At 48.8% G+C, this 6,640-nt stretch overlaps 1 long non-coding RNA gene across 2 annotated transcripts; it reads left to right on the forward strand.

Annotated features, from left to right (window-relative positions):
• Positions 1 to 721: 721 nt before the first annotated feature.
• LOC129509931 (uncharacterized) lies at positions 722 to 6,152 on the forward strand. Of its 2 annotated transcripts, none has more exons than XR_008664441.1 (3): positions 722 to 885; positions 4,746 to 4,830; positions 6,041 to 6,152. It is a non-coding gene; the product is annotated as an uncharacterized LOC129509931 (long non-coding RNA). The 2 variants fall into 2 exon arrangements; XR_008664442.1 differs by lacking the exon at positions 722 to 885 and adding an exon at positions 3,748 to 3,922.
• The last annotated feature ends 488 nt before the right edge of the window (positions 6,153 to 6,640 follow it).

Here is a 6,640-nt window from a genome sequence, read left to right on the forward strand (position 1 = left end):
CAGATGTTCAAACTGAAGTTTATAGAGAAGTTAAGAAAGTTCACCGTGTGAATTTCAGACTCTTTCTGATGCAAATGACAGAAAACTTGACTCAAACTGGTTTATGCTAAAAATAGAATTTGCTGGCTCAGAAAACTGAAAAATCCAGGCATGACTTGATCTGGAGACTCCAAAATGTCATAAAGACTGAATCCCTCCACTCTGTCTTCACCGTTTTGGTGCCACATTTGGGCTCCATGAGTGGTCTTCAAAGAGCAGCTCCAGGTTCATATCATCCCGAGGCCTAGTTCTGTATAAAAGAGGGTCTCGGATGGGTACCTGGGGGGCTCAGTGTTTGGGCATCTACCTTCAGCTCCAGGTGTGATCCTGGGGTCCTGGGATCAAGTCCTATATTGGGCTCCCCGCAGAGACCCTGCTTCTCCCTCTGCCTGTGTCTCTGCCTCCCTCTCTCTCTCATGAATACATAAATAAAAATCTTAGAAAAAAAAAAAGAAAGAAAGAAAGAAAAAAGAGGGTCTTGGTAATTGCAACACAAGTCTCGGGATATACTCTATTACACAGGCTAGCGGAGGGTCATGTGACCACCTCACAAAAGGCATAACCAGGGAAGCTATGGCACTGATTGGCGGCCTGGTCACGTGCAGCCTCGCCTGTACCAAGGGGCTGAAAGGGCAGGAGGGAGGACTCTTTCTCCTAAGGAGGAACAGAAAAGATGGGGGAATGGGTGCTAGCAGCTAACTCGACCCGTGTCTTGCAGGTCATAGGTGGCGTGGTTGAGAAGAGTTGGGGCAGGGACTGAGCCTTGGCAGTTGGACTGCAGAACCCTAATTCCTCTACACCTCGCCTGCAGGTTCCAGCCCAGTAGAGAAAGCCCGGATGTGGAAGGTAAGGAAGGCCCTTGCCCTGGGGGGAGAGGGCCCAGGTCACATCCAGAACCTATCCCCACCTCCCACCCTGGCTGCTGCTGTTCCTGGAGGGTCCCAGGAGCCTCTCTGATAGCTGGGCCTGGGCTATTACCTGCCCCACTGGGGCAGACCTTAGTTGGAGTTATGCACTGTCCTGGGGTCTAATTGCTTCCCGTTTCTCCAAGCAGAGGGGAGATTCCTCAGGGTCTAGGACAATGTTCTCCCTTTTCCTGTATGTGGTCTCTCTAGGACCAAGCAGAATTCGTGCGGTATAGGTAGCAATGGTGATTTTGAGATGCCCTCAGAAGGTCCTTTTCTACCCCCATGTACCTCCTTTACTATAAAAAAAAATTTCATCTTTAGGGGCAACTGGGGGCTCAGTGGTTGAGCATCTGCCTTTGACTCAGCTTGTGATCCTGGGGTCCGGGGATCGAGTCCCGCATCAGGCTCCCCCCGGAGAGCCTGCTTCTCCCTCTCCCTACGGCTCTGCCTCTCTCTCTGGGTCTCTCATGAGTAAATAATAAAAATCTTAAGAAACAAAACAAATTCCATCATTAGGTAGGATTTCACTCCTTTAATTCCCCTAAAGATTCAAATTCCCCTGAGAAAGGCAGCATGGTAAGTCTCATCACTCATTCACACAATAGTGAGAAGTAGTTCACAGAAATTTTCCTGAGGGCAGGCTTCGTCATCACGGCCACCGTTGATTGAGTACCTAGTAGGTGCTTTCCACTGATTCAAGAGCTTCTCATGCGTTATCTCATTTAATTCTCACCCCTCTGTGAGGTGGCTACTCTGAGTGGCCCCATTTTCCAGGCGAGGAGACTGAGGCCCAGAGAGGTTAATGATCTTGCCCAAAGTCTGCAAGCAGAACAGGGATCTGAACCCATGAAGTCTGGTCCCCAAACCTACATGCTCCACGCACCCTACCAAGATAATCGTTAACACTTTTCAGCTTACAAATATATTTAATACATCTTTAGGACTTCCCAATAATTCAGCAAAGCTGTTAGTATAAGCAGCCTCATTTTTAGAGGAGAACACTGAGGGGTGCCTAAGTGGCTCAGCTGGCAAGCGTCCAGTTCCTGACGTTGGCTCAGGTCATGGTGTCAGAATCTGAAATCAAGCCCCACGTTAGGCTTGGCACTGGGCATGGAGCCTGCTTAAGGTGCTCCCTCTCCCTCTCCCCAACCCCCACCTCTGTCTCCAAAAAGAGAGAGAGAGAGAGAGAGAGAGAGAGAGGAGAACAGTGAGGAGGCTAAATTCAGTCAATAGATGAGCTTGCAGATCCAGGGTTTGACCCAATATTCCCATCTGAGATGACTGACCCCACACAGCACCCAGTGAGAAGAGCCTTGGGTCAGCGACCTGGTGACCTGGGAACAGAGGGAGAGTGTGGGGGGCCTGGAAGCTGGGAGCTGTCAAAACAAACCCACTCCTTCTCCCTCTCCTCTCTCCCTCCCTCCTCCTTTCCTTCTCTTTCTTCCCTCCTTCCTCCCACTCATTCATTCAGCCACCTGGACACCTACTAGGCAGGAGAGCTACGGGTAAGCAATGACCAGAACAAGTGTCCCTTGTGCTCTCACAGGGTTGATAGTCTAAAAAAACAAATAAACAGGGGCACCTGGCTGGCTCAGTGGTTGGAGCAGGTGGCTCTTGATCTCGGGATCGTGAGTTCCAGCCCCATGCTGGGTGTAGAGAGCACTGAAAATAAATAAATCAAAAATAAAACAAAAAAACAAGGGCACCTGAATGGCTCACTTGGTTGAGCATCTGCCTTCGACTCAGGTCATGATCTCAGAGTCCTGGGGTCAAGCCCCACATCGGGCTCCCAGCTCAGCGGGGAACGTACTTCTCCCTCTCCTGCTCCCTCTGCTTTGCGCTCTCTCTCTCTCTCTCTCTCTCTCTCTCTCTCTGTCAAGTAAATAAATAAAATCTTAAGGGATCCCTGGGTGGCGCAGCGGTTTAGCGCCTGCCTTTGGCCCAGGGCGCGATCCTGGAGACCCGGGATCGAATCCCACGTCGGGCTCCCGGTGCATGGAGCCTGCTTCTCCCTCTGCCTGTGTCTCTGCCTCTCTCTCTCTCTCTCTCTCTCTCTCTCTCTCTCTCTCTGTGTGTGTGTGTGTGTGTGTGACTATCATAAATAAATAAAAATTAAAAAAATAAAATCTTAAAAAAAAAAACCTTGCTATTTCTTGAGTGTTTATGGTAAGCAGGGCCCATGCTAGGTGCCGACATGCATCAGCCCCATGGGCCACTTTCTCAGGTAGGAGATGGACACTTAGGAAGAGTGACGTGCATTATCTCATTTAATGACTCCAGAGTAACTCCAGAGTCCCAGCATTTCACCACTAGACTGGGCTGCACCCATCTTGGGGTGTAGTGAAGATCTAGTGGATGGTTAGAGTGAGTGCACACACACACACACACACACACACACAGAGCAGTGGCTCTGACTCCAAACAGCCAGCACCAGAGGCAGCCATTCCTGTTGTCTCCAGCACACTCCTTCTCACCGGGAGCCAGGCCCCACCCCACACAGGAGCTGAGTGGGAAAAGGCCATCTCCCAAGGAAAGGATAGGCGGCTCCGAATGAAAACCCCCAGGAAAACTGAGTGAGACTGATCTAACCAGAGGTTCCGAAGGAGACCTCACCGGCTCTCCCTGGGCAGTCTGTAAGCATGACGTCTGTGTGCCTTGGTTTCCTCTCCTATAAGTTGATCCGCTCACAGGCTGTGTCTGAAGAACTACCTATAAGAATCTTCCTAGATCCAGCTGGATAGGGAAGTGCCCTGCTTCCTGACTTGGTCCTTCCAGGTTCTTCACAGGGATTGTATTTCCCATTTTACGGAGATGGAAACGAGGCTCAGAGAGGCTGACCCACAGCCACCTAATGAGTGTTAGAAATGTAATGAGAAACCATCCAGTTTTGAATCTGTTGCCCCACAAGTGTCTACTAAGCACTCAACTGCATGCCGGAGTCTGAGCTACGTCCAAGAGATATGGCAGTGAGGAAGGTAAGTTTGTCCTACCTCTAAGAGAGTCAATTTCGGTGGGGGTGACAGATGAGAGGAAATACTGGAAATGTTGGCAGGACAAAGTGACAAGAGCTGGAAGACTTTTGGGAGGGTAAAGGACAGAGGTCCCCTTGGGTCTGTCTCAGCTTCCACATTTGGGAGGACCCAAAGAGCAAAGATTTTGATGGCTGATCGTAGTCTTGGTTCAGTAGGGTGCTAACTGGGAGGAGGAGTTGGAGCTGCCCCACCCAAAAATACCCAGACACCTCTCAGGCCACGCACTGCCTGCCTGGAGTTTCCACCCCAACTGTTTCCTTGTCTGGGGTGGTTTCCAGCCCCACCTGCTTTCCTGGAGTCCAGTTCATCTATCACTCCTACCAGGCATGTACCTGGTGTCTAGTGTCATTCTGAGTAATTCCAGAAACCCAGGTGCCCTCACCTGCTCCTGATTCAGTTTGACTCACCCTCCTCATTTCTAGAAGGTGGCTCTTGGCTGTTCTGACCTCATGCTTGGGCACCGGATGCCTCTGGGAGGAGGATCCTCCTCCTCACTCCTGAAGGTTAAGCCAGTAGGTGTCATGCCCAGGAAGTGGAGGAGCCCTGAGGAGGAAACCCTCATCCACCCGGGATTAACGTCCTCCTTCTACAGCCCACTCCAGATGTCTCCTTTCCAGTGATCACCCATGTTCTCCCTGTCTGTCCCAGGAAAAGGCTATTATCTAGGAAGAACAGCTAATGTTAATTGATCGTTTACTATGAGCTACGTACTCTGTAGACATCTTTAGAGTCTCATGACATTCCATTGTTGGTTTTTATTTTCCAGATGAGAAAATTGAAACTCAGAGAGGGGACTTGTCTTGTCTGAGGTCACACAGCAAGGGATTGGCTGAAGTGGGATTGGAACCGAGGTATACTAGATGTCTGAGTTGTTTAACCAAGGCCACATACTCCTGACCCCCATGCCACCTGTTCACGGGTAGAGAGGGAAGATGGGGGTCATTCCACCTGCCAAGCTTGAGCCTGCTCAGATCCTGCCTCATGCACCCCCAGGATCCTTTTCTGGTGGTTCTGAGGGGATAGAAGCTCTGAGAGGGGCCAGCATTTGCTCAACCCGGGAATCTGACGGCCACCACTTCCTCGATGGGGCAAAGCCCAGACCTATAGAACACCCATAGCAGGTGCTCCCCTTATGAGTGGGCCAGGTCTATGACGCTTGGTGGCAGTCATGGCCACCAAGTCATCCCTCCTCATTTTATATGGGCCCAAGCCCGCCATGGCAGCTGTCCCCCTCTTTCCCACCCACCGCTTGTCCCCAGTTGGCTCTGCATCCCTCCCACTGGGCCTCCCTTACCTATCCTACCTTCACAAGGGGTAAGGCCCAGAGCTGTGCTAACTAACCACTAGCCCCCTGTGGTTGTTGAGCACTTGAAATGTGATTAGTGCTGCTGACGAACTGAATTTTAAATTTTATTTAATTCTAATCAAATTACATTTAAATTTTAAAATTGATAATGTAGCGGGGATGCCTGGCTGCCTCAGTTGGTAGAGCATGCGACTCTTGATCTCAGGTTTGTAAGTTTGAGCCCACAGTGGGAGTAGAGTTTACTTAAAAATAAAATGTTTTTAAAAATTGAAAATGTAGGGCAGCCCGGGCGGCTCAGAAGTTTAGCACCACCTTTGGGCCAGGTTGTGATTCTGGAGACCCGGGATGGAGTCCTTTGTCGGGCTCCCTGCATGGAGCCTGCTTCTCCCTCTGCCTGTCTCTGCCCCTCTCTCTCTCTCTCTCTCTCTCTCTCTCTCTCTGTCTCTGTGTCATGAATAAATAAATAAAATCTTTAGAAAAAATTGATAATGTAGTTATTGAAAAACATTTAAATATGCGTGGAACACCTTGGGCGTGAAATCTACTTTTACAATGGCAAATTTTATGGAATCTAAATATAGGTCATTTTCTGATGAAAATTTTGCAAGTACCATAAGTATAAACTAGGTTTTGAATGCTTAGTAATAGAAAAATGTAAAAATATCTCATTAATATTTTTTACATTGATTACATGTCAAAATGCTAGTTTTTTGTATATCGTATTAAATAAAATATATTATTAAAATTGATTTCAGGGCAGCCCCTGTGGCGCAGTGGTTTAGCGCCACCTGAAGCCCAGGGCATGATCCTGGAGTCCCTGGATCGAGTCCCCTCTCTGCATGGAGCCTGCTTCTCCCTCTGCCTGTGTCTCTGCCTCTCTCTCTCTGTCTCTCTGTCTCTCATGAATAAATAAATAAAATTAAAAAAATAAAATAAAATAAAATTGATTTCACCTGACTATTTTTGTAACGTAGCTACTAGACAGTTTTTCGGTTATGTATATGACTCATATTCTATTTCTATCAGATGGTGCTAGTCTGGAGGTTAAATGCGTGGGTTCAAATCCTGGCTCTGTGTGTCCTTGAGCAACATAACCAGACTCTCCGGGTCTCAGTTCCTCACCCACCTATAAGACAGGGATAATAGTAGCACCTCCCTCAGAGTTGTGCAGAGGAATAAAGGAGAAAATGTTTGTAAAGCACTTAGCGCAGTGCCTGGTGTATAGTAGTGCTCAGGAGTGGGGGGAAAGAGCAACATTATAGGCTTCCTTTTATCATAAAACTCCAAGTGCAGTTGAACTAAACTCACCAATATCTAGGGGGCCTGGCTCTGGGGCTTCCAAGGAGTGAGCAAGC

This window comes from Nyctereutes procyonoides, unplaced genomic scaffold (assembly GCF_905146905.1).
Source record: "Nyctereutes procyonoides isolate TBG_1078 unplaced genomic scaffold, NYPRO_anot_genome, whole genome shotgun sequence".
Lineage (NCBI taxonomy): Eukaryota > Metazoa > Chordata > Mammalia > Carnivora > Canidae > Nyctereutes > Nyctereutes procyonoides.